Below are 26,299 nucleotides of genomic sequence, written 5' to 3'. Positions count from 1 at the left end.
ATCTGTATGTTCTTTCTGCACATTTCTTAGAGTTTTGGTTGTTTCGATTGCTATCCTCTGGAAAAATCTGGAGGAAAAATTCCATGAAAGGAATAAATCCAGGCTTCCAGGTCACATCTGAACTACCATCTATGTTTTAAAATGTGGTCACAATTGCATACTGTTTTCTGACTGTAAAGACAGAAATTCTGTTCTTGTATGCATGTTAGTTATAATGTTATGAATATAGAGGATTTTAGAGGGTATGAAACTTACAATAACATTTTTTAAATGCAGTCATTATCTGTCAAAGACAATTCATGTTCATTATATGAAAACTGTTTTATATTCCAATAAGTCCATGTCTCCATTTGCAGATGAGCTACTTGTGTTCATTCAGTGCTAACGCTGATGCCTAGATATTTTAAGCAGAACTAATAGAAATGCCAATATTCTCTTCACTGAATTAATACAGAAGCATAAAAATAAAATAATTTGAGGCAACATTAATGAAATGTAGCTAGGTGACCTTTTACAGCCATGAAAAAATAGTAGTCAGTGCAGACATGTGTCAAACAAGTCCTAATGATGCTATATCTGAGTAAAAGTTAATGAGCATCATGATTTGAATATTATTCAGCCATCTTCAGAATCTTCGGAAATAGTACATGTACTTGAGTTAGTTATGTCATTCTTATATTGATTTTGCAAGTAAATATATATTTACTGTGTGCATGCTTATGAATATAGATGAAATAAGCATATAAGAGACAAATTTACCACATGAAAAATTTTTTCTAAATGTCACTACAGAAAAGAAGATGTGGTACAGCTATTGTCTCTCTAATGATATAATTATTTTCAAAGTACTCCACTGTTGTAATATATTACAACAGAAATTAGAAAATTATAGATTATTTTCATCCAATGATTTTACCAGGAATGTTCTTACTCAAAATTTTTCTTTAGTAATCAACTGTAAATCTTCTCTAATTTAAACCTCTTTTGGCAGTTTTTCATGAACTAATTTAGTATTGAAGCAAACTGTGTTGGAGGTGGGAGAAAAGATATTCCAGAGCACCCAACATGAAGCCAAATGATCCTGTAAGGGTTGTTTCTACACCTGTTCCTACACTTGAAGGAAAAGGTGCAGTTCTTCTCTTCCAAGTGTATGAAAGAGTTTCTGCATGGCCAATGTGTAATAAGTCAGTGCATGATGGTTTATCCTATTCAATTTCAATGTCCTATTCTGGGTATTCACTTTCCCTTGGGTACCATATCAATTGGAGTTTTTTTTCAGGGGATCCATAATAGTTAGCTGGAACTCTGGTGTAAGGGGCCATTAAGAGGCTTAAATCATTAAGTAGGAGAAATAATCTCAGCAGTTATACCCTCAACAGATACAGACAAGGCTAATCCATGTGGTTTCACCATTTATTAATTGCTTTCATTACTTTTTAAAATTTTTTTATTCAATATATTCTTTATTTACATTTCAAATGATATACCCTTTCTTGGATTCCCCCCTCCCAGAAAGTCCCATACGCACTCTTCCCTCCCCCTGTTCCCCAATCACCCTCTTCCCATTTCCCTGTCCTGGTATTCGCCTACACTGCTGCACTGAGCCTTTCCAGGACAAGGGGCCTCTCCTTCCTTCTTCTTTTTCTTTCTTTCTTTTTTTTTTATTCGATATATTTTTTATTTATGTTTCAAATGATTTCCCCTTTTCTGGACCCCCACTCCCCGAAAGTCCCATCAGCCCCCATCCCTCCCCCTGTTTTCCCACCCAACCCTTCCCATTTTCCTGTTCTAGTTTTGCCCTATACTGCTAAACTGAGTCTTTCCAGAACCAGGGGCCACTCCTACTTTCTTCTTGTACCTCATTTGATGTGTGGATTATGTTTTGGATATTCCAGTTTTCTAGGTTAACACTCACTTATTAGTGAGTGCAGAACATGATTCATCTTTTGAGTCTGGGTTACCTCACTTAGTATGATGTTCTCCAGCTCCATCCATTTGCCTAAGATTTCATGAATTCATTGTTTCTAATGGCTGAACTATTGGTGTTCTGTCCAGGAACTTTCCCCCTGTACTGATGTCCTCAAGGGTCTTCCCCAGTTTCTTTTCTATTATCTTCAGAGTGTCTGGCTTTATGTAGAGGTCCTTGATCCATTCTTTTGTGATTGTGTTACCTCGCTTAGTATGATAGTTTCCAGTTCCATCCATTTGCCTAAAAAATTCATGAATTCATTGTTTCTAATGGGTGAATAGTATTCCATTGTGTATATATACCACATTTTCTGTATCCATTGCTCCATTGAGGGATGTCTGGGTTCTTTCCAGCTTCTAGCTATTATAAATAAGGCTGCTATGAACATAGTGGAGCATGTGTCCTTATTGCATGCTAGGGAATCCTCTGGGTATATGCCCAGGAGAGGTATAGCGGGATCCTCCAGAAGTGTCATGTCCAGTTTTCTGAGGAACCACCAGACTGATTTCCAAAGTGGTTGTACCATCTTACAATCCCACCAGCAGTGAAGGAATGTTTCTCTTTCTCCACATCCTCACCAACACCTGCTGTCTCCTGAGTTTTTAACCTTAGCCATTCTGACTGGTGTGAGGTGAAATCTCAGGGTTGTTTTGATCTGCATTTCCCTAATGGCTAATGATGTTGAGCATTTCTTAAGGTGCTTCTTGGCCAGCCGAATTTCTTCAGGCTAAAATTCTTTGTTTAGGTCTGTACCCCATTTTTAATAGGGTTATTTGGTTCCCTGGGTCTAACTTCGTGAGTTCTTTGTATATATTGGATATTAGCCCTCTGTTGAATGTAGGGTTGGTGAAGATCTTTTCACAATTTGTTGGTTGCCATTTTGTCCTTTTGACAGTGTCCATTGCCTTACAGAAACTTTGTAATTTATGAGATCCCATTTGTCAATTCTTGATCTTAGAGCATAAGCTATCGGTGTTCTGTTCAGGAACTTTTCCCCTCTGCCTGTGTCCTCAAGGGTTTTCCCTAGTTTCTTTTCTATTAGTTTCAGTGTGTCTGGTTTTATGTGAAGGTCCTTGATCCACTTGGAGTTGAGCTTAGTACAAGGAGATAAGAATGGATCAATCTGCATTCTCCTGCATGCTGACCTCCAGTTGAGCCAGCACCATTTGTTGAAATGGCTATCTTTTTTCCACTGGATTGAAAGCTCCTTTGTCGAAGATAAAGTGACCATAGGTGTGTGGATTCATTTCTGGGGCTTCAATTCTCTTCCATTGGTCCACTTGCTGGTCCCTGTGCCAGTACCATGCATTTTTTAACACTATTGCTCTGTAGTATTGCTTGAGGTCTGGGATACTAATACAACGAGAAGTTCTTTTACTGTTGAGAATAGTTTTAGCTATCCTGGGGTTTTTGTTATTCCAGATAAATTTGAGAATTGCTTTGTCCAACTCTGTGAAGAACTGAGTTGGGATTTTGTTGGGGATTGCATTGAATCTGTATATTGCTTTTGGCAAGATGGCCATTTTAACTATATTAATCCTTCCAATCCATGAGCATGGCAGATGTTTCCATTTTCTGAGGTCTTCTTTGATTTCCTTCTTCAGAGACCTGAAGTTCTTGTCATAAAGATTTTTCACTTGTTTGGTTAGAGTCACACCAAGATAATTTATATTGTTTGTGGCTACTGTGAAGGGTGTCATTTCCCTAACTTGTTTCTCAGCCTGCTTATCCTTTGAGTATAGGAAGGCAACTGATTTGCTTGAGTTGATTTTTTTTTTTTGGTTTTTTTTTTATTCGATATAATTTATTTACATTTCAAATGATTTCCCCCTTTCTAGCCCCCCCCCACTCCCCGAAAGTCCCTTAAGCCCACTTCTCTTCCCCTGTCCTCCCTCCCACCCCTTCCCAGTTCCCCGCTCTGGTTTTGCCAAATACTGTTTCACTGAGACTTTCCAGAACCAGGGACCACTCCTGCTTTCTTCTTGTATCTCATTTGATGTGTGGATTATGTTTTGGGTATTCCAGTTTTCTAGGTTAATAACCACTTATTAGTGAGTGCATACCATGATTCACCTTTTGAGTCTGGGTTACCTCACTTAGTATGATGTTCTCTAGCTCCATCCATTTGCCTAAGAATTTCATGAATTCATTGTTTCTAAAGGCTGAATAGTACTCCATTGTGTAGATATACCACATTTTTTGTATCCACTCTTCTGTTGAGGGATACCTGGGTTCTTTCCAGCATCTGGCAATTATAAATAGGGCTGCTATGAACATAGTAGAGCATGTATCCTTATTACATGGTGGGGAATCCTCTGGGTATATGCCCAGGAGTGGTATAGCAGGATCTTCTGGAAGTGAGGTGCCCAGTTTTCGGAGGAACCGCCAGACTGCTTTCCAGAGTGGTTGTACCAATTTGCAATCCCACCAGCAGTGGAGGAGTGTTCCTCTTTCTCCGCACCCTCTCCAACACCTGCTGTCTCCTGAATTTTTAATCTTAGCCATTCTGACTGGTGTAAGATGAAATCTTAGGGTTGTTTTGATTTGCATTTCCCTAATGACTAATGAAGTTGAGCATTTTTTAAGATGCTTCTCCGCCATCCGAAGTTCTTCAGGTGAGAATTCTTTGTTTAACTCTGTACCCCATTTTTAATAGGGTTGTTCGGTTTTCTGGAGTCTAACTTCTTGAGTTCTTTATATATATTGGATATTAGCCCTCTATCTGATGTAGGATTGGTGAAGATCTTTTCCCAATTTGTTGGTTGCCGATCTGTCCTCTTGATGGTGTCCTTTGCCTTACAGAAACTCTGTAACCTTATGAGGTCCCATTTGTCAATTCTTGCTCTTAGAGCATACGCTATTGGTGTTCTGTTCAGAAACTTTCTCCCTGTACTGATGTCCTCAAGGGTCTTCCCCAGTTTCTTTTCTATTAGCTTCAGAGTGTCTGGCTTTATGTGGAGGTCCTTGATCCATTTGGATTTGAGCTTAGTACAAGGAGACAAGGATGGATCAATTCGCATTCTTCTGCATGCTGACCTCCAGTTGAACCAGCACCATTTGTTGAAAAGGCTATCTTTTTTCCATTGGATGTTTTCAGCCTCTTTGTCGAGGATCAAGTGGCCATAGGTGTGTGGGTTCATTTCTGGATCTTCAATCCTGTTCCATTGATCCTCCTGCCTGTCACTGTACCAATACCATGCAGTTTTTAACACTATTGCTCTGTAGTATTGCTTGAGGTCAGGGATACTGATTCCCCCAGATTTTCTTTTGTTGCTGAGAATAGTTTTAGCTATCCTGGGTTTTTTGTTGTTCCAGATGAATTTGATAATTGCTCTTTCTAACTCTGTGAAGAATTGAGTTGGGATTTTGATGGGTATTGCATTGAATCTGTATAGTGCTTTAGGCAAAATGGCCATTTTAACTATATTGATTCTACCGATCCATGAGCATGGGAGGTTTTCCCATTTTTTGAGGTCTTCTTCCATTTCCTTCTTCAGAGTCTTGAAGTTCTTGTCATACAGATCTTTCGCATGTTTGGTAAGAGTCACCCCAAGATACTTTATACTGTTTGTGGCTATTGTGAAGGGGGTCATTTCCCTAATTTCTTTCTCAGCCTGCTTATCCTTTGAGTATAGGAAGGCCACTGATTTGCTGGAGTTGATTTTATAACCTGCCACTTTGCTGAAGTTGTTTATCAGCTGTAGGAGCTCTCTAGTGGAGTTTTTTGGGTCACTTAGGTAGACTATCATGTCGTCTGCAAATAATGATAGTTTGACTTCCTCCTTTCCAATTTGTATCCCTTTTACCTCCTTATGTTGTCGAATTGCCCGAGCTAGTACCTCAAGTACAATATTGAAAAGATAAGGAGAAAGGGGGCAGCCTTGTCTGGTCCCTGATTTCAGTGGGATTGCTTCAAGTTTCTCTCCATTTAGTTTGATGCTGGCTACCGGTTTGCTGTATATTGCTTTTACTATGTTTAGGTATGGGCCTTGAATTCCTGTTCTCTCCAAGACTTTAAGCATGAAAGGATGCTGAATTTTGTCAAATGCTTTTTCAGCATCCAATGAAATGGCCATGTGGTTTTGTTCTTTGAGTTTGTTTATGTAGTGGATTGTATTGATGGATTTCCGTATATTGAACCAACCCTGCATTCCCGGGATAAAGCCTACTTGATCATGGTGGATGATCGTTTTGATGTGTTCTTGGATTCGGTTGGCAAGAATTTTATTGAGTATTTTTGCATCGATGTTCATAAGGGAAATTGGTCTGAAGTTCTCTTTCTTTGTTGGATCTTTGTGTGGCTTTGGTATCAGCGTAATTGTGGCTTCGTAGAAGGAATTGGGTAGTGTTCCTTCTGTTTCTATTTTGTGGAATAGTTTGAAGAGTATTGGTGTTAACTCTTCTTTGAAGGTCTGGTAGAATTCTGCACTGAAACCATCTGGTCCTGTGCTTTTTTTGGTTGGAAGACTTTCTATGACTCCTTCTATTTTTTTAGGCTTTATGGGACTGTTCAGATGGTCTAGTTGGTCCTGATTTAATTTTGGTATTTGGTATCTGTCAAGGAAATTGTCCATTTCCTCCAGATTCTCCAGTTGTGTTGAGTACAGGCTCTTGTAGTAGGATCTGATGATTTTTTGGATTTCCTCAGTTTCCGTTGTTATGTCTCCCTTTTCATTTCTAAGTTTGTTAATTTGGATACTTTCTCTGTGCCCTTTGGTCAGTCTGGCTAAGGGTTTATCTATCTTGTTGATTTTCTCAAAGAACCAGCTCCTGGTTTTGTTGATTTTTTGTATGGTTCTCTTTGTTTCTACTTGATTGATTTCGGCCCTGAGTTTGATGATTTCCTGCCTTCTACTCCTCCTGGGCGAAATAGCTTCTTTTTGTTCTAGGGCTTTCAGGTGTGTCATTAAGCTGGTAATGTATGCTCTCTCCATTTTCTTTTTGGAGGCACTCAGGGCTATGAGTTTTCCTCTTAGCACTGCTTTCATTGTGTCCCATAGATTTGGGTATGTTGTGTTTTCATTTTCATTGTGTTCTAAAAAGTCTTTAATTTCTTTCTTTATTTCTTCCTTGACCAAGATATCATTGAGTAGAGTATTGTTCAATTTCCACGTGTATGTGGGTTTTCTGTTGTTTCTGTTGCTATTGAAGACCACTTTTATTCCATAGTGATCAGATAGGAGGCATGGGATTAGTTCTATCTTCTTATATTTGTTGAGGTCTGTCTTGTGACCAATTATATGGTCGATTTTGGAGAAGGTACCATGAGGTGCTGAAAAAAAGGTATATTCTTTTGTTTTAGGATAGAATGTTCTATATATATCAGTTAAATCTAATTGGTCCAAAGCTTCAATTAGTTTCATTGTGTCCTTGTTTAGTTTCTGTTTTCCTGATCGGTCCATTGAGGAAAGTGTAGTGTTGAAGTCACCCACAATTATTGTGTTAGGTGCAATGTGTGCTTTGAGTTTTAATAGTTTCTTTTATGAAAGAGGGTGCCCTTGCATTTGGAGCATAGATGTTCAGGATTGAGAGTTCTTCTTGTTGTATTTTTCCTTTGACCAGCAAGAAGTGTCCCTCAGAGTCTCTTTTGATGACTTTGGGTTGAAGTCAATTTTATCTGATATTAAAATGGCTACTCCAGCTTGTTTCCTGAGACCATTTGCTTGTAAAATTGTCTTCCAGCCTTTTACTCTAAGGTAGTGTTTGTCTTTGACCCTGAGGTGTGTTTCCTGTAAGCAGCAAAATGTAGGGTCCTCTTTACGTATCCAGTCAGTTAGTCTGTGTCTTTTTATTGGGGCATTGAGTCCATTGATGTTAAGAGATATTAAGGAATAGTGATTGTTACTTCCTATCATTTTTGACGTTATTTTTTAAATTTGATTGTTTAACTTCTTTTGGGTTTGATGAAAGGTTACTATCTTGCTTTTTTCAGGGTGAAGTTTCCCTCCTTGTATTGGTGTTGTCCTCCTATTATCCTTTTTAGGGCTGGGTTTGTGGATAGATATTGGGTGAACTTGGTTTTGTCATGAAATATCTTAGTTTCTCCATCTATGGTGATTGAGAGTTTTGCTGGATATAGTAGTTTTGGTTGGCATTTGTGCTCTCTTAGAGTCTGCATGAGATCTGCCCAGGACCTTCTAGCCTTCATAGTCTCAGGTGAAAAGTCTGCTGTGATTCTGATAGGTCTTCCTTTATATGTTACTTGGCCTTTTTCTCTTACTGCCTTTAATATTCTTTCTTTGTTTAGAACATTTGGTGTTTTGATTATTATGTGACAGGAAGTATTTCTGTTCTGGTCCAGTCTGTTTGGAGTTCTGTAGGCTTCTTGTATATTCATGGGCATCTCTCTCTTTAGGTTAGGGAAGTTTTCTTCCATAATTTTATTGAAGATATTTGCTGGCCCTTTAAGTTGTAAATCTTCACTCTCATCTATGCCTATAATTCTTAGGTTTGGTCTTCTCATTGTGTCCTGGATTTCCTGGATATTTTGGGTTACAAGCTTTTTGCATTTTGCATTTTCTTTAACTGTTGAGTCCATGGTTTCTATGGAGTCTTCAGCATCTGAGATTCTTTCTTCTATTTCTTGTATTCTGTTGTTGATATTTGCATCTCTGTCCCCTGATTTCTTCCCAAGGATTTCTTTCTCCAAAGTTGTCTCCTTTTGAGTTTTCTTAGTTGTTTCTACTTCTGATTTTAGATCCTGGATGGTTTTGCTTAGCTCCTTCACTTGCTTGTTTGTGCTTTCCTGTAATTCTTTAAGAGATTTTTGTGTTTTTTCTTTCATGACCTCAGCCTGTTGACCAAAGTTCTCCTGTATTTCTTTAAGAGATTTTTGTGTTTCGTCTTTCATGACCTCAGCCTGTTGACCAAAGTTCTCCTGTATTTCTTTAAGTGTTTTTTGCATTTCCTCCTTGTTGGCTTTTGTATTCTCCTGGATTTCTTTCAATGATTTTTGTGTTTCCCTTGCAAGGGCTTCTAACTTTTGATCCATTTTCTCCTGAATGTCCTTCATGTGTTCCTGTACCAGCATCATGACCAGTGATTTTAAATCCAAATCTTGTTTTACTGGTGTGATGGGGTATCCAGGACTTGCTGGTAGAGGAGAATTGGGTTCAGATGTTGCCATATTGCCTTGATTTCTGTTAGGGACGTTCCTGCGTTTGCCGTTTGCCATCTAGCTCTCACTGGTGTTACTTGGTCTTGTCAGTGCTGGACTCAGCAGTGCAAGCTGCCCCTTCCCCGTTGGCCTCTGGTGCACAGCTTACACTCTGCACTGCCTGTAGACAGGGTGCTGTTGTCCAGGCTGTTCAGATCCCGAAGCAGGCACCTGAAGGCTCCCGCTGGGGCCCGCAGGATTTATTGGAGCACACCGACTTCTCCCAGCTGGCCGCCCGGAAGCCCCCACTAGCCTCTTGAGGGACCTGGAGATGTGGTGTGGCCACCCAGGCTGATCTGAAGCAGAGAGAGTTGACCTGAGGGCTTCTGCCTGAGGCCTTGCCCCAGATTGTGTCTGTGGGCCAGATGGAACCCGTGTGCACCCCCAGGGAGCTCCGAAGGTGTATGTTGCTGTGACCTCCCCTGTGTTCCGCTCACTCCGCTGGGCAGCCGATTTCCCCAACCGGGCTGGCGCACACTAGGTTAGCCTTGTCGCCCGGGCCCTGAGTCCAGGCAAAAGCCTGGGAGGCCAAGGTCCGAGCAAAGTTCCCCTAGGGCTATGACTGTTATTTGGGTCCGCCAGGTGACCCGGATGGCGGACGTGCGCGTCCGCGCTCCCCGAAAGCACCGGGAGAGTCTGTTGTGCTAATAACCTCCTGGGCGGGTTGACACACAGATGGCCCACCAAGCCGCCCAGTTCTTGGGGTCAGTCCTGTGCCTTTTGGGGCCTAGACCCCCGTTTTGTTAGCCTCAGGCTACGCTTGTTAGCAGTCTCTGCCCTCCCGAGCACTCTGGGTCCTGTAGGCAAAATGGAGGCGCGTGCGCTGGCCAGGGCAAAAAAAAACTCCTGGCTGGGTTGGTGCCCCGATGGCCACTCGAACAGCCCAGGGCCTGGGTGCAGGCCAACGCCCGTCAGGCTCAGACCCCTGCGGTGTTGGGCCTAGGATTATGTTTGTGTACCTCAGTCTGACCGATCTCTGGAGCCCGGAATCAAGATGGGGGTGAGTCTCTCCTGACTGGCGGGAAGCCGAGTTCTGAAGTGGCTTCTGTGCAGCGAAAGGCTCCGCAGAACCGCAGCTGCTTGCCGCCCGGCTGGTCAGCGAAGGTCAGTGGTCGTGGGCGCAGGGCCTAACTGGACCCTGTGTCGCCTTGGTTCCACCGCTGATGGCCCTTCAGCTGGACCAGCTACTGCTACCACCGCCGCCGCCGCCGCCGCCGCCGCCCTTGAGTTGATTTTATAACCTGCTTCTTTGCTGAAGTTGTTTATCAGCTGTAGGACTTCTCTGGTGAAGTTTTTTCGGTCACTTAAGTAGACTATCATGTCATCTGTAAATAGTGATAATTTGACTTCTTCCTTTCTAATTTGTATACCTTTGACCTCCTTATGTTTTCTAATTTCTCTAGCTAGTACTTCAAGTACTATATTGAAAAGACATGGAGAGAGAGGGCAGCCTTGTCTAGTCCCTGATTTTAGTGGGATTGCTTCAAGTTTCTCTCCATTTACTTTGATGTTGGCTACTGGTTTGCTGTATATTGCTTTAATAATGTTCAGGTATGGGCCTTGAATTCCTGTTCTTTCCAAGACTTTTAGCATGAAAGGATGCTGAATTTTGTCAAATGCCTTTTCAGCATCTAATGAAATGATCATATGGTTTTTTTCTTTGAGTTTGTTTATGTAATGGATCGCATTGATGGATTTCCGTATATTGAACTACCCCTGCATCCCTGGGATGAAGCCCACTTGATCGTGGTGGATCATTATTTTGATGTGTTCTTGGATTCAGTTGGCAAGAATTTTATTGAGTATTTTTGCATCGCTATTCATAAGGGAAATTGGCTTGAAGTTCTCTTTGTTGGATCTTTGTGTGGTTTTGATATCAGTGTAACTGTGGCTTCGTAGAATGAGTTGGGTAGTGTTCCTTCTGTTTCTATTTTGTGAAACAGTTTGAAGAGTATTGGTGTTAGGTCTTCTTGAAGGTCTGATAGAATTCTGCACTGAAGCCATGTGGTCCCGTGCTTTTTTTTGGCTGGGAGACTTTCTATGACCCCTTTTATTTCTTTAGGGGTTATTGGACTGTTTAAATGATCTATTTGATCCTGATTTAATTTTGGTGTTTGGTATCTGTCTAGGAAGTTGTCCATTTCCTCCAGATTCTCCAGTTGTGTTGCGTATAGGCTTTGATAGTAAGATCTGATGATTTTTTGAATTTCCTTAGTTTCTGTTATTATATCTCCCTTTTCATTTATAACTTTGTTAATGTGGATACTGTCTCTGTGCCCTTTGGTTAGTCTGGCTAAGGCTTTATCTATCTTGTTGATTTTCTCAAAGAACCAGCTCCTGGTTTTGTTGATTCTTTGTATGGTTCTCTTAGTTTCTACTTGATTGATTTCAGCCCTGAGTTTGATGATTTTCTGCCTTCTACTCCTCCTGGGTGAATTTGCTTCTTTTTGTTCCAGGGCTTTCAGGTGTGTTGTTAAGCTGCTAGTGTATACTGTCTCCATTTTCTTTTTGGAGGCACTCAGGGCTATGAGATTTTTTCTTAGCACTGCTTTCATCGTGTCCCATAGATTTGGGTATGTTGTGTGTTCATTTTCATTAAATTCTAAAAACTCTTTGATTTCTTTCTTTATTTCTTCCTTGACCAAGGTATCATTGAGTAGATTATTGTTCAGTTTCCATGTGTATATGGGCTTTCTGTTGTTTTTGTTGCTATTGAAGACCACTTTTACTCCATAGTGATCTGATAGGAGGCATGGGATTAGTTCGATCTTTTTATATTTGTTGAGGACTGTCTTGTGACCAATTATATGGTCGATTTTGGAGAAGGTACCATGAGGTGCTGAGAAAAAGTTATATTCTTTTGCTTTAGGGTGAAATGTTCTATATATATCTGTTAACTCTAATTGGTCCAAAGCTTCAATTAGTTTCACTGTGTCCCTGTTTAGTTTCTGTTTTCCTGATCGGTCCATTGAAGAAAGTACAGTGTAGAAGTCTCCCACAATTATTGTGTTAGGTGCAATGTGTGTTTGGAGCTTTAGTAAAGTTTCTTTTGTGAATGAGGGTGCCATTGCATTTGGAGCATAGGTGTTCAGGATTGAGAGTTCTTCTTGGTGTGTTTTTCCTTTGACCAGCAAGAAGTGTCCCTCAGTGTCTCTTTTGATGACTTTTGGTTGAAAGACAATTTTATCTGATATTAGAATGGCTACTCCGGCTTGTTTCCTGAGACCATTTGTTTGTAAAATTGTCTTCCAGCCTTTTACTCTAAGGTAGTATTTGTCTTTGACACTGAGGTGTGTTTCCTGTATGCAGCAAAATGTAGGATCCTGTTTATGTATCCAGTCTGTTAGTCTATGTCTTTTTTTGGGGAACTGAGTCCATTGATGGTAAGAGATATTAAGGAATAGTGATCATTATTTCCTGTCAGTTTTGATGTTATCTTCTATATTTGAGTGGTTATATTCTTTTGGGTTTGATGAAAGAAGGTTACTATCTTGCATTTTCCAGGGTGAAGTTTCCCTCCTTGTATTGGTGTTCTCCTCCTATTAACCTTTGTAGGGCTGGGTTTGTCGTAAGATAGTGGGTGAACTTGGTTTTGTCATGGAATATCTTGGTTTCTCCATCTATGGTGATTGAGAGTTTTGCTGGGTATAGAAGTTTTGACTGGCATTTGTGTTCTCTTAGAGTCTGCATGAGATGTGCCCAGGATCTTCTAGCTTTCATAGTCTTTGGTGAGAAGTCTGGTATAATTCTGATAGGTCTTCCTTTATATGTTACTTGGCCTCTTTCTCTTACTGCCTTTAACATTCTTTCCTTGTTTAGTACATTTGGGGTTTTGATTATTATGTGACGGGATGTATTTCTGTTCTGGTCCAGTCTGTTTGGAGTTCTGTAGGCTTCTTGTATATTCATGCGCATCTCTCTCTTTGGATTAGGGAGGTTTTCTTCCATAATTTTATTGAAGATATTTGCTGGTCCTTTAAGTTGTAAATCTTCACTCTCATCTATGCCTATAATCCTTATGTTTGGCCTTCTCAATGTGTCCTGGATTTCCTGGATATTTTGGGTTACAAGCTTTTTGCATTTTGCATTTTTTTGACTGTTGTATCCATGGTTTCTATGGTATCTTCAGCATCTGAGATTCTTTCTTCCATCTCTTGTATTCTGTTGTTTATATTTGCATCTATGGCCCCAGATTTCTTCTCAAGGTTTTCTATCTCCAAAGTTGTTTCCCTTTGTGATTTCTTAGTTGTTTCTACTTCTGTTTTTAGATCCAGGATGGTTTTGCTCAGTTCTATCATTTGTTTGTTTGTGTTTTCCTGTAATTCTTTAAGAGATTTTTGTGTTTCCTGTTTCATGACTTCTGCCTCTTGACTCAAGTTCTCCTGCATTTCTTTAAGTTTTTTTTTTCTTTGTGTGTGTGTGTGTGTGTGTGTGTGTGTGTGTTTCTTCTTTATTGGTTTCTATCTCTTGAGCCTTATTCTCCTGCATTTCTTTAAGTGATTTTTGTGTTTCCATTTTACAGGTTTCTAGCTTATTCATGTTCCCCTGCATTTCTTTAAGAGATTCATTTATGTCCTTTTTGTGTTCTTCTAACAGCATCATGACCAGTGATTTTAAATCCAAATCTTGTTTTTCTGGTGTGTTGGCCTAACCAGGACTTGCTGATGTTGGAGAGTTTGGTTCAGATGCTGCCATATTGCCTAGATTTCTGTTAGTAGAGTTCCTGCATTTGCCCTTTGTCATCTTTTTCTCTGGAGTTAATTGGTCTTGTCTCTGGCTTGTGTTTGGGCCTCCTGAGGTGCTCTGGGGCTATTTCTGCAACACTATATGGCTGTGTTTCCCCTGTAGCAGATTGCTGATGTGCTGTCCTCCTCTTGGGTGCCCTTGCAGCCCTAGTGTGCTTTGCCCCAGATTGTGTCTGTGAACCAGATGGTTCCCGTTTGTACCTTCAGGGAGTGCTGAAGGGTGTATGCTGCTGGGATCTTTTCCGTGTGCTGATCACTCTGCTGGGCAGCTGATCTCCCAACCGGGTTGGTGCACCCAAGGCTAGCCTAGCTGCTCAGGCCCTGAGTCTAGGCAAAAGTCTGGGAGGCCAAGGTCTGAGCAAAGTTCCCCTCGGGCTCTGACTGTTAATAGGTTCTGTCAGGTGGCCAGGATGGCGGGCGGGCATGCGTGCGTGCTCCCTGAAAGTGCTGGGAGAGTCTGCTGGGCTAACAACCTCCTGGGTGGGTTGACACACAGATGGCACACCGAGCAGCCCAGTTCTTGGGGTCAGTCCAGGGCCTGTTGGGGCCTAGACCCCCTCTATGTTAGCCTCGGGCTATGCCTGTTAGCTTGCTTTGCCTGTCAGAGCTCTCTGGCGTCCTGTAGGCAAAATGGAGGCGTGCGCCAGGCCCAGGCAAACAACTCCTGGCAAAAAACTCCTGGCTGGGTTGGCACCCGATGGCCCACCGAACAGCCCAGGGCCTGGGTGCAGGCCAACGCTTGTAGGCCTTAGAGCCCTGCGATGCCGGCCTCGGGTTATGTTTGTGTACCTCAGTCTATCTGATCTCTCTGGAGTCCGAGAACCAAGATGGAGGCAAGTCTCTCGTGACTGGTGGGAGGCAGAGTTCTGAAGTGGCTTCTGTGCGACGAAAGGCACCGTAAATCCGCTGCTGCTTGCAGCCCGGCTGGCCAGCGAAGGTCAGTGGTCATGGGCGCAGGGCCTAACTGGACCCTGTGTCACCTTGGTTCCACTGTTGATGGCCCTTCAGCTGGACCAGCCACTGCTGCACTGCTGCACTGCCGCCACCGCTGCCATCGCCTCTCTCCTTCCTTCTTCTTGGGCATCATTTAATATGTGAATTGTTTCTTGGGTATTCTGAACTTCTGGACTAATATCCGTTTATCAGTGAGCATATACCATGTGTGTTCTTTTGTGATTGAGTCCCCTCACTCAGGATGACATTCTCCAGTTCCACCCACTTGCCTAAGAATTTAATGAATTCATTGTTTTTAATAGCTGAGTAGCATTCCATAGTGTAAATATACCACATTTTCTGTATCCATTCCAGAAATGAACCCACACAATTATGGTCACATGATCTTTGACAAAGGAGCTACAACCTTCAGTGGAAAAAAGATAGCCTTTACAACAAATGGTGCTGGTTCAATTGAAGGTTAGCATTCAGAAGAATGCAAATCCATCCATTTTTATCTCCTTGTACTAAATTCAAGTCCAAGTGGATCAAGGACATCCACATAAAGCCAGACACACTGCAACTAATACAAAAGAAGCTGGGGAAAACCCTTGAGGACATAGGCACAGGGGAAAATTTCTCAACAGAACACCAATAGCTTATGCTCTAAGATCAAGAATTGATAAATGGGACCTCATAAAATTACAAAGTTTCTGTAAGGCAAAGGACACTGTCAAAAGGACAAAATGGCAACCAACAAATTGGGAAAAGATCTTTGCCAACCCTACATCTGACAGAGATGTAGCCAAGATATCCAAGATATACAAAAAACTCAAGAAAGTAGACTCCAGAGAGCCAAATAACCCTATCAAAAATGGGGTACAGAGCTAAATAAAGAATTTTCACTTGAGGAATATCAATTGGCTGAGAAACACCTAAAGAAATGTTCAACATCCTTAGTAATCAGGAAATGTAAATCAAAACAACCTGAGATTTCACCTCACACTAGTCAGAATGGTTAAGATCAAAAACACAGGAGAAAACGGTTCTAGCATGGATGTGGAGAAAGAGGAACACTCCTCCACTGCTGGTGAGGTTGAAAGCTGGTACAACCACTCTGGAAATCAGTCTGGTGGTTCCTCAGAAAACTGGGCATGATACTTCTAGAGGACCCTACTATACCACTCCTGGGCATATACCCAGCGGATTCCCCAGCATGTAATAAGGACACATGCTCCACTATGTTCATCACAGCCCTATTTATAATAGTCAGAAGCTGGAAAGAACCCAGATATCCCTCAATGGAGGAATTGCTTTCATTCCTAATTCCTAATACAAACTTCTTCTATTACTTCTCTTACCTTTCATCTTCTTCTTTTTGTGTAAATAAAGCTATGTTTATATGTGAACCATGATTGGTAGTTACCCAATTAAAAACATGTAATAGACATATTTTACAAAGTTTCATTTCACTACTTAATCATAATATTTACTCATAGTATTAAAACATATATCTAAATTACACCATAGTATCCATTTACCCAAAACACAATAAGTAAACGTCCATTGATGTTTACTCAAACAACGATGGCAATCTCTCTCAACAGATATAATGAATAATTTGACTTCAATTGATAACATTTAGACTAAGTGGCCTTTCTTGTGCTTGGCATGAAAAGGGATTGTAAGCCTGAAGTATGTCATCTACTTATTATTCTCTCTATATATTCTTATCTTGTAACATTGGGTGTATTATGTGATACTACTTTGTAAATAATGTTCTGTCTTTGCATAATAATGTTTCATGTATAGCTCACAACTGGTTTGATCATTCTGACGCAAGTAGAATATTGTTGATAAAGGATTTTATTTGTTTGTTGTTTTTATTAATTTTTGAAGGCAACTAATTCTTATTTTTTTATTCATCAACAAATACCTATAAATAATAAATGTATTACTTGGTATTTATTACAGGTTTGATTAATAGGCAATTATTTCAGACAATCATATAGCAAAGTAGTTATTAATAATTGAGTAGGAAATGAATTAATGTCTACCTTCTTTTTATAAATTCAGTTAAAATTCCTAAATTTTATAGAATTTTTGATCATATTCTTTTTTCTCTCTTATCTCCTCCAAGATTAACCTCTCCCTACTCACCAGTTTTATGTTCTTTCCCCTATAAAAACCCAAAAGCCTGACAAATAAAAAAGCATTTATCATCAACAACAAAAACATAAAGTCTCTTTTTATTGTCTAACTCCCCTTGGGCATAGGACCTAACCAGGGGTGTGGTTGATCTACCCCAGTATTCCTCCATTGAAGAAAATTGGTTCTTCACTTCTCAGGTATCAATTGTGTTGTGGTTTGAATGAGAATTTCACCAAGTGTTTGAGAAGGATTAGAAAGATTACTAGTGTGACCTGGTTGGAATACATATGACTTTGTTTCTAGGTGAGGCCTTTAAGGTTTCAATAGACCACAGGCACATTGTCTCTTGCTGCCTGCTGTCCATGGTTCAGATGTAAAACTCTCAGCTCTTCCCCCAGCACCATGCCTGTCTGCTTTCAGCCATAATAATATTGGACTGACTCTCTAAAATTGTAACCAATCCAGCCCCCAATTAAATTCTTTCTCTTATAAGAGTTGTCTTATTTGTGGTGTCTCTTCACAGCAATAGTACATAAGGCAGATTGAAAATAGTTTTTAGATAAGACATTCCTTTCTCCATAACTGAGATTTCACATGATTTGAAGTTGTGCAAATCTTATGCATGCTGTCATAGCCTCTGTGAATTTGTGTCTCTCAGCCCTGTGGTTTGTAGATAACACTGGTTTCTCAGAGTCATCTACCACCTCTTGCTCTTACAATTTTTCCACCTCCAATTCTACATAAATCCCTGTAACTTGAAGGGATAAGTGTAATAAAGACTTTCCATTTAGGGTGAGTACTCTAAAGTCTCCCACACTCTGAACACGTGATCTTGTTTTGGGATTTTGGATTCATTACTGTGTATGGCAAGAAGCAGCATCTTAGAGGAACTTTTCTAAAGAACAGATGTCTTAATAATTTTTAAGCCTAGCATTGCATAAAGATATTCCTTCTAAGATGATAACCAATAGTTCAGCTAAGAGTCCAAGCATATAAAGATAAGAGTCAAGCATATAAAGAGTTTCCTTGCATGCCAAATGAATATAACCTGAAAATTTTTCACTTTTACTTCATTGTGGATTATTTAAAATGTTTGTAAGTGTATATTAGGTTTAGGATAAATTCTCTTTAAACTTATCTGTTAAAAAATAAAGGAGCATTAGCAGAATGTAGGTCTCTTTTGTTTCTCAGGTATAAATCAGAACAATATAAAAATACAACATCATTGGTATTTCTTTATTTTATGAAAGAAAGCATTTGTTTGAGTTTGCAGAAAATTAAGGTCTATAATGTTGGTGGTAGCATAGCCACAGTCAGCAGACATAGCATCTGAGATGGAATTTCTATTAGCCAAGAAAATACCCTTTCCTATCTAAAACTAATTATCTATATGTTTCATATATTTTTGTTTTTCAAATTAGTAGCCAAACTTTTTGGAAAGTCTTTTTGTTTTGTTTTTGCCTCCATTTATGGAGAGCTTCATGCCATTAGTTATGTTGCTATTATTTCTTGTAATTCTACAGTATGGAACTTAATATACTTTATTATAGAGCATGAATGTCCAAAATGCAATCTTTAGCATTTATGCAAGAGAACAAATAGAAAAAAGGTAACAGAAGAAGTACAGCAATCTATGTTTTGTTACCCAACTAAGGTAACTGTAGGTTTACTGTAGTTGAGAAGTCAACACTGAATAGTTTATTGATAAAAGTAGAAACAGATGGAGTATCAGTTACTTCTCTCAGTACTACAACTGAATACAACTCAGAAACAGATTGAAGTAAAAAAGTGTTTATGTAGCTCATACGCTCGAAGAGCTCAGTACATAGTCACTAGGTCTCACATACGTAGAGAGTGCATCACGATGTGTGGCTGAGGTCCTGCTAGTAGAGAATAATGAAGACAAAGAGAGCAGTTTCAGAGATAAGATACCACCAAGAACCCATCAAAGGTTCAAATTTGCACTACAACTAAATTTATAATGCAAATCAAGTATTACATCTAGTTTACTTTATCTGATAAGTCACTTTTACTCTTTTTATTTTGTGCATATGATATGTGATGTATGTGTGTATTTGGGAATGACTGTATATGCACTTTCAGACATGCACAAAGACTAGCAAAGGATTATTTCCCAATTTGTATACTGTCAGTTTGTACTATTGACACTGTCCTTTGATTGCAGAATCTTTTCATTTTCATGAGGTCCTGTCTATCAATTGTTGACCTTAGAGCCTGAATCACTGGTGTTCTACTTAGGAAGCTGTCCTCTGAACCAATGAGTTCAAGGCTATTCCTCAATTTTTGCTCTATCATATTTATTGGATCCAGTTTCATGTTGAGATCTTAGATCCACTTGGGCTTAAGTTTTGTGCAAAGTGATAGATAATAGATCTATTTGCATGATTCCACATGCAGACATCTAGTTAGACAAGAATCATTTATTGCAGATGCTTCCTTTTTTGCCATTGTATGGTTTCAGCTTGTCAAAAATCAAGTGTATGTAGGTGTGTAGGTTTATTTCAGGGGCTTTGATCCAATTCCATTAATCATATAACAGCCTACAGATTGGAAAACAAGCTTCACCATCTTTACATCTGACAGAGGGATAATATCCAAGATTAAAAACTCAAGAAATTAGACATCAATAACCCAAACAACTCAATTAAAAATTGGGTACAGAAGTTAACAGAATTCTCACCAGAAGAATCTCTAATGGCTGACACGTTCTTAAAGAAACACTCAATTTCCTTAATCATCAGGGAAATGCAAATCAAAACAACTCTGAGATTCCATCTTATATCACTCAGAATGGCTAAGATAAAAATTTCAAGTGATGACACATGCTAGTGAGGATATGGAGCAAGAAGAATGCTCCTCCACTGCCGATAAGAGTGCAAACGTTGGAAATCATCAGTTTGGTAGTTTCTCACAAAACTAGGACTGGTTCTACCTCAAGAACCACCTATACCACTCATGGCATATACCCAAAAAGTGCCCCCATTATACCACAGAGACACTTGCAGCTTTACTCACAATAGCCATATAATGGAAACAGCCTAGATGTCCCTCATCTGAAAAAATAAATAAGGAAAATGTTATGAATCTACACAATGTAATACTATTCATCTATTTAAAACAAAGAATTTTGCAGTCAAGTGGTTGGAACTTGAGAATATCAGCTTGATTGAGGTAACCCAAACCCAAAATGTTATGTATGGTATGCACTCACTCTTAAGTGGATATTAACCCTAAAGAACAGGATACCCATACTACACTCTACAGAACCAAAGAATCTAAACAAGAAGGAAAGCCCAAGAGAGGATGATTGAATCTCACTTAGAAAATGGTCATAGGAGGTATGTGGAGGGAAGGAATTGGGTGGGGAAGTGGACGGGGAGGAATATGATGGGGTTTGTGTCAGGTGTGGGGAAAGACAGGGAAGAGGACCAAAGAACCAGGAGAATGAGAAAATTGTCAGCTGGCAGGGAATAGGGGGTGGAGGACATCTCAAGGACATGCCAGAAATCTTGGAGGAGGAGGCTTCTAGGAATTAACTGGGGTGACCTTAGCTGAAACTCATGACAATGGGGATAGAGAATCTGAAGAGGCCACCTCTTGTAGCCTGGCAGGAACCCCATTGGAGTGACAGGGAAACCAATGCATCCATAAAATTTTCCATCAAAAATATATCCTGTCTACAAGTTGTAAGGACAGGGGATGGAGCAGAGACTGAAAGGATGGCCAAACAATAATTGGCAGTACCCCTGACACTATTAATGATATCCTCGAAAACAGGAGTCTAGCATGGTTGTCCACTGGGAGGCTTTACCAAGCAGTTGACTCAGATAGATGCAGACACCCACAGCCTATCAGTGAATGGAGCTTGGGACCTCTTATGAAAGAATCTGGGGAAGGATTGAGGGTGCTGAAGAGGATAGGAACTCCATAAGAAGACAATCAGAGTTAACTAATCTCGACCATTGGGGCTCTCAGCTACTGCACCACTAACCAAACAGCATACCTGAGCCCTTCCACACATATGTAGCAAATGTGCAGTTTGGTCTTCATGTGAGTTGGTCCCCAATCACTGAATCAGAACTACCCTTAAAGCTGTTTGCTGTCTGTGAAATACATTCCCCTAACTGGGCTGCCTTGCCTAGCTAAGGTGGGAGAGAATGTGCCTAGTCCTGCTGAGTCTTGATTGCCAGAGTAGAAGAATACATAGGAGAGGCCACATCCCATTCAGAAGAGGAGGGTGATAGGGTGCGGCGGGGGGGGGGGGGAGACTAGTGAAGGAATGATAGTATACCACTCTCTAGCTATCCCCTTAATAAGATCTTTAACTGAACGTAGAAGTAGGCTGGTGGCATGAAAGCACTGGAGATTCTATCTCTTATCAAACACACACACACACACAAACACACACAAACACACACATGCACACATGTGAACACTCACACACACACACACACACACACACACACACAGAGAGAGAGAGAGAGAGCGCGCGCTTTGGTTATAGGCATATGCACAAACATGCTTGGTTTTTTATATGAATCCTAGGGATTTGAACACAGGTCCTCTCTTGCTTTCGTAGCTTGTGTCCTTTCCTACCTGCTGATAAGGCAATTTTCAAGATGGGGATACCTTAACTTAGTTTATTTTCATATTTTATTTGCATAAAATAAAGCAATGTTTAAAAAGCCATTTCAACACCCTAAAATTGTTTTTTTTCTATTCTTACCTGTTTCTTTGGTTTCCAAATATTAAACAAAAAACAAAACAATAAAAGAAAAATACACACTAAATGTTATTGAAGACTACTAAGCTTTGAAAAGTATGTATTTATTTTTTTATTCGATATAATTTATTTACATTTCAAATGATTTCCCTTTTTCTAGCCCCTCCCCACTCCCCGAAAGTCCCGTAAGCCCCCTTCTCTTCCCCTGCCCTCCCTCCCACCCCTTCCCAGTTCCCCGTTCTGGTTTTGCCAAATACTGTTTCACTGAGTCTTTCCAGAACCAGGGACCACTCCTGCTTTCTTCTTGTATCTCATTTGATGTGTGGATTATGTTTTGGGTATTCCAGTTTTCTAGGTTAATAACCACTTATTAGTGAGTGCATACCATGATTCACCTTTTGAGTCTGGGTTACCTCACTTAGTATGATGTTCTCTAGCTCCATCCATTTGCCTAAGAATTTCATGAATTCATTGTTTCTAATGTATTTATTTTTATATGTTTGGATGTCTTTCCTGTCTGTGTGTCTGTGTCTCCCTCTGTGATTGTGTGTGTGTGTGTGTGTGTGTGTGTGTATATGTGGCTGTGTGGCTGTGTGCCTGTGTGCCTGCTTGTGTGTGCATGTGTGTGTATGTGTGTGTGTATGTGTATAGAGTGAATGTGTAGACTGAGTTTAAAGATTTTGTATGTCTATCTCTTGTTTAAGATTATATCTTTTAGCTAACGTCTCATGTATACTATTGTCTCCTGACTCTAGCTGAAATTTACATATGTATGTCTTTATAAATTTAAGCATGTCATTTTAAAAGTTCAACATTTGCCTAGTCAGAGATAAAGAACATAGGAGAATGCTTGCTTATATCAAATGGACATGAACTCCATCGATGAAGAATATTTGTATATGGTCCTTCATATATGTCCACATCAACTGAGAGTGTAAATTATCCTTTAGGTAACATTCAGAAATGTAGTAAAAATAACAGAAATGGAGAGGCAGGTGTATTTCTGAGTTCAAGGGCAGCCTGGTATACAGAGTGAGTTCCAAGACAGCCAAGAAACCCTATCTCAAAAAAACAAACAAAGAAACAAATAAATAACAGAAATGGAAACATTTGAATCATCACTCCCTTGACTAGATCTGTCACCAATATTTACTATTTCAGCAAAACACTTTCGAATTTCCTGTTAATTTATGGACTTTAAGATTCAGATCACTGATATAGCTACTATGAAGTCAGAATGAAATTATAGCTACATTTAAAGAACATCTAATTTTTTCCTTCCCCATTTCCCATCACTTTACCCTTATAGCATTAGAAACCTAAATGCATATTCTATATCTCATTTTAATAACACAATGACTGAAAATTTATCTACAAAATTCTAGAAAACTGATTCATAGATGCTTTTGAAAGATTAAAAGGTTTTAAAAATATATAATTTTATATATACAAATATATGTGTGTGTGTGTGTGTGTGTGTGTGTGTGTATGTATGTATGGTTTGTGGGAGAGAAAGGAGTATTTTAAGATTAGTTCTTATGTAGCTTAGGTGGCTGTTATCAATTTTTATCAATAGAAGAGGAAGAATTTATAGAAAGGTAGCTGGTCATTCTTCCAGCCCATAGATTTAATTTGCATGAAATTGTACAATTTATTCAACATATAATTTGTTTCAACATATGTATAAAGTTTATTTCAAAGAACTTTGAAGAAAAGCTATTCCTGTAAGCAATTGATTAAATCAGATTAGAATATCAAACTTTTATTTGTTGTTACTTAGAGTCCAAACTGATGAAATAATATTATCTGTATATATTACAGATCACATATAATGTCTTTTGGAGAGAGTAGAAAATATATTTCCTTCATGCACATTTTACCAACGATGAAATATTCTTGATGAAGGTTAAAGAGAGAACAAAATCCTCACAGGTGCTCCTTGGGAAAAGCAAATCACTATTTCCATTGAGAGAAAACACCAGAAACAATGTGCAAAGCATGGAAACTGGTTGGCCTAAGCCACACACGCTATTCAAGAAACTATAAGGAATTGGGAAAAAATAGCTTTTCATTATAACAAATTTAATGGCAATTGTATTTTAAAGAACACAGTGGAATGCAACAAAATACACACAAGCCTCATTTAGTAGGTCAGAAGAAATGGGAACATTATATGTTTACAATGTAAATATGGAAAGAAATGAATAAAGAGAAATGAGTAAGGAAAATAAAGATTCCCAAAATATAATTTCTAGTACTCAAGGTATTTTTGCCTTCAGGATTGCAACACAATATAAAGGCTTGAAAGTCATCTAGAATTTAGACACATTCTTCTTGGACTTTAGTTACTAATTGACATTTTCTTTCCCTCAAATTCCATTATTCATCATTAGTATCATTCATAATCTGTTTATGTGGTATTAACCTGGAAAATTATACTACAGCTCTGAGATAATTCCTCATATCTGGCTTTTCATTAACAGGTTGGATCACTGCTTCTAGAAGTAAGCAGACAAAGAAATGTCAAGCCAAAATTGAGAACTAAAATGTAAAAATATACATGAACATTGAAAGCTGGTTGTATTGAAAGTTTTATTCACTCCAGTACCCTGCTGATAAAACACAGTGTCACTGCAGAGAAGTATGTAACTGAATCTCATATTAGTCCTGAGGCAATGGTACAGGTATCTTTCTCAGAAAGAGACTGGTCCTGATAAGTAAGACCACTGAAATTCTCATCATGTAATACACAGATACCTAAGCTACTATTAGAAAGCAACAGAGGTTTTGGTACTGAGCAATGAAGGAAAGCTAGTATCTTCATGAAAACATAGAGTTAAATTCTATTTCATTTAATTGAGAAGAGTAACATTGAGCAAAGATATTTAAGATCACTGAAAATGTAGTCTGAATAAACTTCAAAGGCCTGCTCAAGATTATCATTGTATGAAGTGCAGAATTTAAATGACATTAAGCTATGCATTGATTGATGTCCTCATTCAGATTAAAAAACAAATTATACAACGATCAACTCCCAACCAGTAGAGGTTCATGACAGCTCAGTATGACATAAGTAGAGACAATTGGATAATGTTACAGAACCCTATTAAGACACCACTACCGTCTTTCTAGAGTTCATTTCCAAGACAAACGTTTATGCTGCACACACTTGTGTTTTAAAAAAATGGCCTTCATTTAAGTACTACAGACAGGTCAACAACAACATTAAAGAAAAACTTCTGGCAATCCAATAGTTGCTAAACTATAATGCCTAAACAGGTCAAATTCCCAATCAAAAATGTAAGAAATAATAATACAAAGAATAGTGTGTGTGTGTGTGTGTGTGTGAGAGAGAGAGAGAGAGAGAGAGAGAGAGAGAGAGAGAGAGAGAGAGAGAAGAAAATATCCAAAGGAATGCATTGAGTGGATTCATCAACAAATAATATAAAATAGGAGAAACTATGAACATCAATTTGAAAATTCAGGAAGTAAGTAGAAACAATAAAATTCTCTGGAGCGGTTGGACTGTAGATTTAAAGTTGTAGAAAAAAGAATTCATGAACTTGAAGATGTGTTGACAGATTGTATGTAGAACTGAAGAAAAGCAATCAGAGTCTACAGACCTGAAGAAATGTAGAACAGTATTAAACATAAACATGCATGCAGAATATCAGAATTATTAAAGATGAGAAACTGTTTAGTAAGATTATAAGAATTGAAAGTAAAGTAGTTTTTCTTTTGATAAGGATGAATAGCATGAAATGCTGATGGAGATTCTTCTGTAGACAAGGAGATGCTTTAGTCAACTACTGGAATTCTTCCATAAGTAATCCCACTTTATTATACATTTAAGATGGATGATTTTTACTTCTGATTCATATATCAACAAAACTACATTTAAAAGATGTAAACATAGAAGAATAATTAATCAAGACTCAACAAATACAGTTTGTAAAATTTGGTGTTTTTATTTTATCTTCAGATAGAATTTTCACTAATAGAGTAAGTATTTTCACTAGGTAAAAATCTTGCAAAATATGTGGTTGGTTAAATAATTAAAAATAACTTTTTCAGGAAGTTGATTATTAGATCACTATACAACATAATATGACATCCTTTTCTTATGTATACAAAAATTAAACTTTATTTCAAGAGGTATTCTAAATAACAGTTCATATAAAAATAATACCTTGAATGGATTGACTTCGGTCTTCAATATATTAACAGGATAATTTCTTCCCTTCAAAATATGTGTTTGCTGCATTTTATATATATGTGTGATCAGAAAAAGAGTATGTATTCATTGCATGGCCTCACTGATACATATGCTTTGACTGTATTGAATTACACATTTTATATATTTCTCTTACATCTGGCTATTCTGCTTTTATTTCTCCCCCTTACAGTTGCTATGGTCTTATATCTCCCCCATACAGTTGCTATTGTCTTATATCTTCAAATGAAGTTTCTTAACTATTCCTGATTAATGTATCCCTTTCTCTACTAATCTGCCTGTTGCCTATTTCAGCTAACCACTTTTGAACATCTTAGAGCTCCTGCCTATATATTATCTAAAAAAGGAAAGAAAGCAAGAAATCAAG

This window comes from Apodemus sylvaticus, chromosome 7, assembly GCF_947179515.1.
Source record: "Apodemus sylvaticus chromosome 7, mApoSyl1.1, whole genome shotgun sequence".
In the NCBI taxonomy this organism is placed as follows: domain Eukaryota; kingdom Metazoa; phylum Chordata; class Mammalia; order Rodentia; family Muridae; genus Apodemus; species Apodemus sylvaticus.
This window is presented reverse-complemented; position numbering follows the sequence as displayed.